The sequence below is a fragment of the Pelophylax lessonae genome, assembly GCF_965119305.1.
Source record: "Pelophylax lessonae genome assembly, chromosome: 5".
Classification (NCBI taxonomy): domain Eukaryota; kingdom Metazoa; phylum Chordata; class Amphibia; order Anura; family Ranidae; genus Pelophylax; species Pelophylax lessonae.
Window position 1 is genome coordinate 303,727,766 of NC_138772.1, and position 13,003 is coordinate 303,740,768.

Sequence of the window (13,003 nt, forward strand, 5' to 3'; positions counted from 1 at the left end):
AGTCCTTCAGGAGGCAACTTACTACTATTGAGACCCTATGCACGGAGCATTCTCCTTTGCGTCACGTAGTGTCTCAGACCTACAAAATGTTGATAAGCCCTTCGCCTGCATACAGACCCCGATTTATTACTAAATTGGAGCAGCAACTGGGATTGTCTTTAACGGACATACAGGTGGAAATAATCTTGTTCTTTTCCTACAAGACTTCCATATGCTCCATACATCAAAAAGCAGGTTACAAAATTTTAACCAGATGGCGGTATCACACCCTGACAAAAATACATACGATTTTCCCACATTGCTCAGACTTATGCTGGAGATGTGGAGAGGAACTAGGCTCTCACTTTCATGTCTTCTGGTCTTGTCATCTTCTGTGGCCCTAATGGGCCGAGATCATGAAGATTACCCAAAAATTCACAGATCCCAAGCTTATTTTGGACCCCACACTATTCCTGCTGCACCATAACTGGTTTCTGAGTTCATCCTATAGGAGATAAATTCTGCCTTTTTTTTAGTTGCAAAAAGCTGTATTCCCCTTTTTTGAAAGCAGATACAGCCATCCTTGGTGGCCGTGTGGTTAAGAAAAATGGCTAAAATAAATGAAATGGAAGATCTTGTGACCACAGAGAAAGGTACATGGGAGCAGTTTCTTGAAAATTGGTTTTATTGGCAGGAGTCTGCTTACTCTGAGGAATACAAAAAGATTGTGACCTAAATTGGGTTCTGCTGAAAACGGCAGCTTTCATCCAACCCCCCCCCCCCCCCCCCCACTTTTTTTTTTTCTTTTCTTCTTTCTTTCTTTTTTTCCCCTTTCTCTTCCCCCTTCCTTCCACTCCTTCTTTCCTCCCAACTTTTACTCCTCCTCATCTTACTTCATTTCTGTGACACTGAGGGTGTCCTCTTTTCTGTCTTAAAACCACTGAAAATACCTTTTGGTATGCTCGCACTTAAGGGTAGAAATGTCTTGCATGTATGCATGATTACCCCTGGGAGCAGGGGTTTATTGCCTTCTTATACCGGCCAAGAGACAGATGCCGGTGGAGGTCGTCACTCTGTCTGGGGATTCACAAATAGTCTGTTCCCATCTACTTTCAGCTATCATATGGCAAGGTCCACTATTAATATTACCTGATGTTTTGTGATGCCTAGTTTGCTTTACTCATGATTTGACTGTGGGAATTCCTCGGGATTAATGCTTCTCGGCTCACGTTGGTTTCTTTCTAGTTATGTACCACTTATGAGTACCACCGACTATAATGCTATGTTTCATTAATGTTTCTGTATATTTTGCATACCTTTAAATAAAGAATTTATAAAAAAAAGTCTAATGTTCAATCAGATTTATTCTCTCACAACTCCTGTAGCTTTAATGGAAAGGAAGACCAAACAAGCCCCCATTCCCATTTGCCCATGCAACTGGTCCAAATTTTGCTCAACTGGACAATATTTTTAAACTATATTCTATTTAATGTATAGGGGTTCATGCAATAATCTTGACCTAGTTACAAAGCTTTAAATTTTTCGATTCAATACATTTTTTGTTCAATTGCCCACGTTACCATTTTGTCAATACCATTTTGTGACAATAGCCTGCTAACTTTTTAAAAATTCTATTCTATGAAAGGCATTTTGTGTCATCAGAAAAAATAGCAACATTGCTTTATTTTTGACCCCTCAGAGCATTCATTAATGGAATTTGGATAAATACTGATCCCTGTGTTAAACTTCTGCTATCAACTAGCCCTTGTGTTATGTCTTTTAAATATTTTTTTCCCATGTAAAAATACCCATCCCTAATTCTTAGTCTATTAAAAGTGGAATATTAGAGAATGCTTTAGAAAAATACAAATATACACTATATTACCAAAAGTATTGGGATGCCTGTCTTTACACACACATGAACTTTATGGCATACCAGTCTTAAGCTGGATACACAATATCCAACTTTTGTGGTTAGATTTCCTTCAGATTTACCTTTTCTATGTAGTGGATGGGCCTGCCAGATTGCATACAAATTGAAAGTGTTTAGGTTTGACCTCATATTATATGGTTTTGGTAAATCTAAAGGAAAAGTCTTCAGAAAATCTTATAGTGTGTATGGCCCATTAGTCTGTAAGGTGCAATATTGAGTTGGTCCACACTTTGCAGCTATAACAGCTTCCACTCTTCTGGGAAGGCTGTCCACAAGGTTCAAGAGTGTGTCTATGGGAATGTTTTACCATTCTTTCAGAAGCGCATTTGTGAAGTCAGACACTGATGTTAGAGAAAAGGCCTGGTTTTCAGTCTCCGCTAAATATAAATGATGTTATACATTGTGAGGGTTTTATCATTAAAGAAATACTTAAACCCAATCACTTAAAGCTTATTTGAACCATTAATTTGTTAATGTACGTTCAAATGTAATTTTTAAATCCACAGCTTTTATTAAAATAATACTTGGTAATTCTGCAATGATGGTCCTTGTTAAGGCAAATCCTTTTATGAGGTTACATTGCCCTATACCTTTCTTCCAATTGCTCTTTAAGGTTGTGCTTCCAGTAATATCTATCTATCTATCTATCTATCTATCTATCTATCTATCTATCTATCTATCTATCTATCTATCTATCTATCTATCTATCTATCTATCTATCTATCTATCTATCTATCTATCTATCTATCTATCTATCTATCTATCTATATGTACCAAAGCACTCTGATTTATAAGAAATAGGGATTTCCCAGTACTGACTTCAGGAAAAAAAATTAGCATAATTAAACAAAATTCTAACCGAAAAAGAGAGAAAGGAGGCGCAAACACCTAGTGCATTACCCGTGGTCACTGTTGTCAAAATTTTAACAAAATGCCAAATGCATACTCACAGACATAAAGATGATAAAATCGTCTTACAAGAATCCACCATGTGTGAAATGGAACAAGTCCTTCCATCAGGACCGCTAACGCGTTTCGGGGGTCAAGCCCCCTTCTTTAGGACCGCGTTAGCGGTCCTGATGGAAGGACTTGTTCCAGTTCACACATGGTGAATTCTTGTAACACGATTTTATCATCTTTATGTCTGTGAGTATGCATTTGGCATTTTATTAAAATTTTGCAAACAGTGACCACGGGTAATGCACTAGGTGTTTGCCTCCTTTCTCTCTTTTTCTATGTACCCATGTTGGAGATCCCTGCCTGAGGAGAGCAGCACGCCAGTCTTTCCCTTCGGAGTGAGCGCTAGGCTGAATTTTGTACTTTGAAAATTCTAACCGAAGTAAAGGTATGAATTTAAATATAATAATTAATATTTTCTACACTGCAAAACAAATGTTTTTTCAAAATACAACCTGCATTTCACATAAAAATTGAGATTAACACCCCATCTTCAACATCACAAATATACACTACAATACGCCACTTCTGTTTTCTAAAATGTCAGCTGAAGATTTCTGTCTGACTGATGCACTGTCATTATAGTTTGAAGATGATCCACAAGCCATGGTACCAAGAAGGTTCTATATTTTCCTAAAACATTTACTCCAGCAAAAAATAGGGGAAGAAAAGGACAGTCAGACTAAATGGCATTTTTCCTATGCTTCATTTCCTTGCAGACTCCCACTTTCACTTCTTTGCAGGTTCCTATTCCTTTACATGAGGGAACGGCTACTGTCAACTGAAAAAATGGTGGGAGTTGAATAAGAAAAATAAAAAGAGACTGGGGTAGTACTAAAGTCTACTTGACTTGTTTGTCCAGTTGTAATATTTTTTTCTGCTGATATCCATTGTTGACAGAGTTCTGCATTTTAAACATATAGATCCAGAGATGCAGGTGGTTGTAAAGGCTGAGGTTTTTTTCTTTGTGCATTCTATGCATTAAAGTTAAAGCCCTTCAGTATGCACCTCCCCCCGCAGCCCCCCTTATACTTACCGGAGCCCAATCTAAATCCAGGAATGTACACAAGAGCAGCTTTTCTCCTAGCTCTCTCCTCATTGGCTGACAGACTTCAGTGGGAGTCACTGGATCCCACTGCTGCCAATCACAGTGTCAGGGACACAGCCGTACTGGCATTTCTGCCAGTACTAGTCATGGACGCTCCTGGACCAATCAACACAGCCCTCTGCTGGCCCGTCAGAGAAATGGCCACAAGAGAACTGGCAACATTGCCCGTAATAGCAATGGTCGCTCCTGCCTCAATTGACACTGCCCTCTGCTGGCCTATAAAAGGTGGCCATAGGATCAGCCTCATTGCTGGATTATCTTGTCAGCTTCCTGTGACCTGAACCTTGTTATCTTCTTGGACTTCCTGTTGTGACCTGGCTTGTTTCTGAACCATCTGATCTCCTCCTGGTGTTTTACCCTTGGCTTGCTTCTCGGACTTTGCTCTTGCTACTACCTGATTGTTTCCCCAGTGTATGACCCCGGGTTGCCTAAATTACTCTGTTTCTGCCTGCTCACCTGTGTATGACCCCGGCTCGTCCCTGTTCTGCTACTTACCTTGCTCTTGGACTGATCACCTGTGCATGACCCTTGGCCTGGCTTTTACTACTCCTCTAGTTGCCTGCCTTACCCAGAGTTCCTGAAATCATCTGGTGCTCACCACAGGCGACCTGTGCTACTTGGGATGCTTCACCTCCTGTACCACTTCCAGGGGTGACTCGCACTGAGCTGCAAGGGAAGCCCCCTCTGCACTTCGGCCTCCATCCAGATCGTGACACACAGCCAGTGAGAAGGGAATGGGGCCAAGCCCCTCTGTGTGTTTTATGGACACATAGAGCTAAGCTCAGGGGCAAAAGTGTACAGGTGCAGGGAGAGGGACCAGGAGTGCCAGCGGGAGACCCAAGAAAAGGAGAATTGGTGCTGCCTAGTGCAAAACCATTGCATGGAGCAGGGAAGTACGATATGTTTGTTGTTTAAAAAAATTACCTTTAATATCACTGTAAGCTCACTGTATAACGTTCTGTCAGGTAACTGATATTCTGACCCATTCCCATCACTGTAATTTGGACTTTCTGAAGTTAGCATAGTGGCAATATTTTCTAGATAGCATAAACAGTTTACTGAATGTCTTTTTGGTAATAACACTGTTAGTATGTTATATTTTAGTTGTCCTGATTAGTTAAATACAGACTATGAGACAGTCATAGTTCAAGTATATAGAACTGCCTAATAATATAGAAGACATGTAATTATGTATTAATCAGGGTGTTCTGTGATGAAATTAGGAGGAAATATATATGGAATGGTATGGTAGTGCAGAATGTCTTAGATGGCCAAAGTGTACAAAAACTACTATGGAAGAATTTTTCATTTTTAATAATTATCCCAGATTACTTCAATCCAAAATTATTTAGTTAATGCCTTAGCAAAAAGAAGCACACAATGGAATATGACTTAATATATAACTGTAGGACAGGAAAATGCTGTGATTAAATGCTTTATCTTTTCCACTTATCAGTGTTTTTCATATCAGTAAAAAGAAATGTGTTTTAATTCTGTCTACAAATGATTTATAGCAACTATTAAAAAGGACAGCAAAGCAGAGCTGATGTAATAAATGGGGCCTACATAGATTTTAAAAGACTAGGTTTCAGGCACAATGGCTCATGGCATTTCAGTATCAACACATTATACTGAAATTAAAATTCTGGTTCAATTACTTAGGATTGTACATAATGAAAAACTAAATAAGTTCATATGAAATCTGCCTCAGAAATGTAGGCAAGTAAGGATTCTAGATTATAGCATTATTTTTAAAATGTAATGCATTTTTAATGTGAAATTTTTTTTCTATTTATTTATTTTTAGGTTTTGGTATATGTCTTTACAACATGTCATACAAATAAATGTTTTAACCATAGATTTAATTAGAATATGCACTCATTCTTTTCATAAAACAAATAACTTTAATTATAAGTCAAAACCCCTTGGTTTAGTGTGAGGTGGTTGTGGTGCTCATGAAAAAAGTTCAAGTGCCGAATCTGAACCCCAATAAAGTTATTATGCACTGAATGTTGAAAAAATAGTAACGGCTATTTTCTAGCCTAATAGGAAAGGGATTATATAAAGGGTAATCAGGAGCTGGGCACTGCCCTGGAGAACATGCACCAAAACAAAACATTTTGTAATGGCACATTTGTGCGATGTAAACAACCTACTACAATAAAACTGACATTAACAAAAATAGAATAAAATGTTGAAATTACTGGAAAAATTTAATTTCCCAGCTGCTTTGTTCTGTTTAGAAATACTTTAGTTGGGGATTTCTTGGTGTATATCTTATCTTTGTCCTACAGGGGCTTAGCAGAATCTGGAAGACCACTATCAATAAGGGGTCACCCTTTATGATAATGAGCACCCCTACCCCTCACACAAAACATGGGGGAAACCAATACTTATTTTTAAACTATTGCTGGTTTCTTTGCTTACATGGTTGGGGATTCCCTTCTATGTAAGGAAATGGGGTCTGTGATGTCACTGGTCGTTAATGACTTAAGGTGCCTGCACCCACCAGCATCCCTAACAACCATTGTAAGCAGAAAGATGTCACGTATAATAGTGTTAATTACAGGTAAGTGTTTGGGCATTTGTCTTAGCACCCAAACAGCCAAGGTTCAGTCCAAACACAGCTCATCCCTAATTGTAACTATTACTGGCATACCTATCATGTTACTAACTTCTGTACAGTTAGAAATCAATATATTTAAACTAGAATTGAATATACGTTTTTTATTCACTTTAATGTAAAACAATCAAAATCTCTGTAAAATGAAGAGCTCGTTATTTGATGATGATGCACTTTTCCTGGGTGCAAATCTTTAATATAATCGAGATTTGTTATACAACATGACACTTTTTACATTTTTTTAAACTCCTATGTACTACAAAAAAAAAAAATCTTTAAATGAAGCTGCCATTGCATGTTTTGCATGCTACTGTAGTTACCTAGCTGCTATGCCTACCCACTGTCAGCATTTTTTGAATCACTGACCTGGAGCAAATTTGCAGACTGAGGAAGTAAAAACCCATAGCTGCCCTAGGTAAGTGGCAGTCAACATGATAGCCAGGCAGCTATAGCATGTTTTGAAGCAAAGGTCAACAGTGGAAGTTCCCACATTTCTCCCATGACATCTCTCTTTTGGATTAAATCTTTTTAAACTAAAAAAACCAACATAAGAAGTTAAAATTGGGCTCTGAGAAGTGCCTGCACATACCTTTTTGCATTGTCAATGCTCCATAAATCCCAAACCCATTGGCGTATCATTTGCAAACTACAATTTTCTTCTTTGTACAGCTCAGTCAAGGCATACATTGCATTAAAAGGATAAGGCTCCACATCTCTTTGTTGCCAAAAGTTGCAATTGGCATGGTGAGCACCTCAGATCAGAGCTTCCAAGAACAACCAGAAGGACAGAAAATGTATGTGCGGACATCCTGTGAAGCCAATTTTTAACATTATTTGCTGGTCACTTCAGTTTAGATTTATGATATGCTTACCTTAATTGATGTTAGCTGAATGGTAAGATATGCCTTAGAGTATCCACTAAACACACTCAGGTTTACCTATGTGATGATATATGCTTGAGGATGCAGAACAAACAAGCACAGTTTTCAGTGGAGGAATAGTGAATGGTGCTTTCCCTTGCTGGCAACATGAACTTGACTTTTGCAAATTAGACCTAAAGATTGACTGAGACTGAGTCAATAAAGGGGTAGAGAATGGCCACTTAGCTAAATTAAGAAACATCTAATCATGCGCAACACAAAATCCTATCTTATGCATTTTCCTGAGCAAGATCTGGCATTCAAAGTAAACACAAATTTACTTTGCTATGTGAACATCTTAATTTTAAGTCAGCATTCTCTACTCTATCAGAAAAATAACCTTTTTTTAATCTCTTATTTTCCTAAACATTAATCTGATTGTGGGTTAAAACAAGAAAACAAGCAAACCACGGAAACCAATTCTTCCAGCTTTCATTTTCTACCTCATAAATTACCTAACCAATACAAAAGAATCCTAGACCATACAGACTAATAAAAGTGTTTTTATACTCCATTTTCATTGGATTTGAAGCTTACAGAGCATAGCCTTCAGGTCGGATTTTAAAAATCAGATTCTGTATTGCTTCACTGAGCCTCTGAGCCATATTCCAGACAATTAATCATTAAACTGGTTGTGATCTTCCCAGATGACAGAAAACAGGCCAAATGTTACACGCACAGTGTTATTGTTTAAAACCTAATCTGCTAAATAGCTCAACAACCTGTTCTTACTGCTTAATATTTCACATGATCTTGTCTAACACAATACAATTGACTGAAAAACTGAACCATAGAAGGGATACAAAACTATTTTCTCTTTTAACTGGCACTAAAACATCAAAAGCTAAGAAAATGTATTTATTAAACAATAATTAGCATTACAATAATGAATTAATTTTTAATAACTTTTTTAAACCCTTTTTAAAACTGTTAAATCCTGAAGACATGACAAATAGTCAGCAGCATTACATATGGTATAAAAACTTCTATATTATAAAGAAACCATAATTTCAGACAAGTATCTACTACAATTTGCTTAAAAAGATATGATATTAACTTGAAATAGATTGTAAAGATAGGGTTGTGTTAGAAAAGCAATAGGCAAGAAGTATAAAGTGGTTTGTTGCAAAGAATGGAATGGAATTTATTAGAGCGTATGGTCTATGTATTGAAAGGTCTTTAATTTGCTTAAATATATAGCTCAGTATAATAATTGTTGCAAGAAACATAAAATCTATGGTAATACTTTTGCTTACCATGAAAGGCATTGTTATAGCTGCATGTATTGTCAATCATTATATATTTCAGTTCATTCAGTCAAGGAGATATGGAAATTGAAATACTAACAAGGACACATTGAATAGAAAATTATACAAGTTTCTGGATGCAATATAAAAAAAAAAAAAAGCAATGATGTGTGTTAAACTGGACACCAATATTTTGATAATTCTAGTTAATCAGTGCAGAGCATGTTTTTTTTTTTTTTATTTTTACCCTATGCTGTATGGTACAGTCAATATAGTTGCACCCAACTACCAAAAAAAAAAATCAAGTATTTTGCAGCTAATGAATGAACCATCAAACACTGTACATATTTGTAAAAATTTACGATCACTTTTTAAGTATAATAATATTATTGGTAATTATATGATTTTTATTGTTTTTTTTTAATTTCTTTAGATTACTAGTTATGTATTGGTATAGCGATTTTGTACACAAAATGACCACTTAAGACGTCCTAATCAATTCAAATCTTATAATCAGGTAATACTGCAAAATCCAAAAACATTAAAAGAAAAATAAATTAAATATATGATCTTGTCAACATAATGGTTTGGTCAAGGTCATCAGGCCCATGGTAAAGTGGAAACTATCTATGTTATTATGAAGGGCATAAAAGAGATAGCATTGTCTTAAGTAATTAAAAAATACATGTTGCCCTTGAATATCAAGAAATATGTACCCTAAAGAAAGTTAAATTAAGTTTATGGACAATTTTGGACAAAAATATAGATGATTAATTGGCCAATACATCAAATCAAAAAAATTGAATACGGCAATATAGAAAAAGTAAAGAAATATCCTCCCAACTTTGTATTATGTGCATTATTAAAGGTAAAAGTGAGCTCTGGCTTTAGTTATTGGAAATAATTAAAAAATAATGTATGTACCATAATAATGATATCACTGACATTGTTTTAGTGGATTGTTCATAAATTCTCCAGAAATGCTTTCATATTACTAAAGGAAACACAAAGTAATAAAAACCTTAAAGATGATAAGCTGAAGCTTGGATGGGTAATGTGATAGCTAAATACTAAAGGATGGAAGTTACACATCAGTTCTTTGAAGTTTTGCTTGCCTATAATCTTGGTTTATATTTTTAAAAACTTTGTGTACTCGACATTACCTAACATGGTGAAATGTACTGTATATGCTTTTCAGTACCCTCATTCACAACTTTGATCAAGCCAGAGTAGTACCTTGGATATACCAGTCCCTAAAAACCTTCCCTCTACATCAGTATTTAGGGCACAATCTTCAAGATTCGTTTTTTTTTTTTTTGGTACCAGTCCTACTCTTTGAGACTATAGCAATCACAAATACATGATGAACACTTTTTTGACATTTTCATTGTGTGAATAATTTTATGCAGTTACATTTCAGAGCAGGCATCAGAGATCTGAGAAAACTGGATGTGTACACCCAAAAGAAAGGCCAATTGTTAACACATTAGATCTTAAAATCTGAAAACCAAGTAATGATATGGATAATGGTATCATGCTAGGTTGCAAGACTGATCCTGTGGCTTTAATACTTTGTGTTACAAAGAAATCATGCACATCAGGAATCCTTACTTTCCTAATTGCATGCTTGTCTCAAGTCAGTAACACAAAAAAACTTGAAACCAAAAGATCAGAATCAAAGCCAGGCAACTAGCATCTTCAACAGTTAAATAACAATGGCAGCTTACATTGTTCTATCTGCACAGGTTTCTTTTGATTCTGTATAAAAAAAATAGTGATGCTCCTCTTTTGAAAGCAAATAACTGTACAGGCAAAATGAATTGGTTGTGAGAGCTATAAACTCTGCTGAAATATGGAGCACTCATGGCATTCACTATGAAGTTATACATATGCATGAAAGATGAATACAAAAAAGCTTAACAATAACTATAAACACGAGAACAAAATGTTACACCTACAGCTTAACATAGGTATCCAAGTATAACCTTGAGAGATACATTTTTCACATAATGAACTGACAATTCAGTCAAGATCAGTTGATTCAGGCCTTTATATAATTATTTTAGCCCTTTCAGTGCTTTTGATTTAACTATTGTGCTGGGAAATATGAAACAAAAATTATCATAGTTCAAGACTAAAGAGCAGATGGGAATGATTATTTACAAATGAATTTTACACTTTCCTCCTACGTTCTTCAGTGAAATATATATATATACTGCTAATATATCTTAACATGGATATGATAAAATATTTTAGCAATCCGTCTTTACTATGGCAAATGATGTATGATTTCACATAACATTACATTTTTTGCAGTATTAAAAAAAAAAATATATATAAAATATATATAAAATATATATATATATATTTTTTAATTCTGCAAAAAATGTAATGTTATGTGAAATCATACATCATTTACCATAGTAAACATGGATTGCTAAATATTTTATCATATGCATGTTAAGATATATTAGCAGTGCCATGTCTTTAAATCAAACCACCACATCATATAATGTCTCTGCCAATATGAATGTTTTTATGTATACTCTGTTTCTTTGTGTAGCATGTCTCACTTATTTTAAATATTACCAGTTTAGCAATGTTATTTACATTTATTTTAAATTTTATTGTTATTTCAGGCACGCAGGAGCATTATTTTTATGGAAAGTCAGTATGGACTATTTTACTTCTTCTCTGTATGCATGCAACATTTCTGTTGCAATTTATCAAGTAAAACCTCCAAGGTGATGCTCTAAACACTTTCAAACGGACTGTGGTGTATTTAAAATAAATAAATAAATAACTGTGGAGCAACAGTTCCTTTCAATCCCAGTAAATATTGATTTCTTTACAACTGGTATTCATCATCCCATGGTTGGGACCTTCAAGGTAACAAGAAATATGCAATTACACCAATCCTACTATATATTGCTGGCAAGACAAAACACTTCATCATATAATTGCATTTTGCTGAATCATTTCATTTCTTAACGTCAGTTTCCCATGTTTCTGCTGCCTGGCAGCTTTACTGCTGATCTGTCCATTAATATGAAGAGGAAGGTCAGAAGTACCGTCGGATAACATCTGCTAAATAAGTTTTACATAAGGCAGTTCTGCTTAGCTTGTGCAGCAATATTGTCTTCCACCTGTCCTCTTCTGCTCTAGCACTGCTAAGCACAATCTTTTACTATCAAAACAATATATTGTTTCAGCTAAATAAACATGAATATTTGTTAAAAGCATGACCAGGATTGTATTTTCTCTGCTAACGAGAGTACTTAGGAATATTAAATGTAAAAAGCTGAACATTGGAAAGATCCGTTTACTGCACTCAGTGACTCCAAAGTCTTTAATCTACAAAGATCAATTTACATTAGTCATTATGACAATTGAGTTGAGAGCAAAGTAAACATCAATATATAAAGTGTCTATATAAGAAGCAGTAATTGCTTGCACAATGATGCTGTGCTGAACATAGTCGAGTGTTATACTGTATTTGATTTGAAAAAGTTAACATATATAAAATATACAAACACATACCAAACAGATAAGTTAAGAACACCAATATTAGTCTATCAGTTGACTTACCTTGGATCAAACTATGCATTAAGCACATCAATCGTTGTCCAGCAGGATGCTGTCAATGCATTCTCCAGAGTGCTTACAGTATAGTAACTTCACTGCTAAATCTGCTCTTATCTAAAGGATCCCTCTTCCAGTATTATTTTAACTCTGACAAGCAAGGGATTGCAGTCCAATCGACTATCTGATTGGTTTCCTTTCAAAGCTTGATTAATAAGCAAGTCTCAGACGTGAGGGAGATTGTGCTGCTGATAGAAAAGCAGTATTCAGCATGGTGGGTGATAACTAAGGGAGGAGGAGAGATAGCTGGAGTGAAATCTTGGCTGCACACAGAATGATTTGCAAATGAATAGGGTGGGTTGTAACACAGAGGAGGGGTTTCTACTAGTTATTAACAGACTACATCTATCCACACTTAATCAGCCCCATCTAATCTGTTATAATACTGTCAGCAACAGTAGCAGCTAATGACATCTCTACAACTTCAGCATTATCCGAAAAAATGATATGCCATTGTAATGCTGTAGTAAAAAACATGCATACACTGAAATGTTGAAAGCCTTCAGATTACCTTTTAGAAACCAACTTGATCAATCTACACTGTTTAAAAATCTCAGATCTCTGTGTGGCTGAAGCTATTTTTAGGTTTGCTGG

At 35.6% G+C, this 13,003-nt stretch overlaps 1 protein-coding gene across 1 annotated transcript in view; it reads right to left on the reverse strand.

The window, feature by feature from the left end:
• LOC309556960 (cadherin-9-like) overlaps positions 1-12,797 on the reverse strand; it is a 359,303-nt gene extending 346,506 nt beyond the window's left edge. Inside the window, exon 1 of the mRNA XM_082259545.1 lies at positions 12,356-12,797. The gene's annotated coding sequence lies outside the window, so the exon portion shown is untranslated. The remainder of the gene's footprint in view (positions 1-12,355) is intronic.
• Positions 12,798-13,003: the final 206 nt, after the last annotated feature.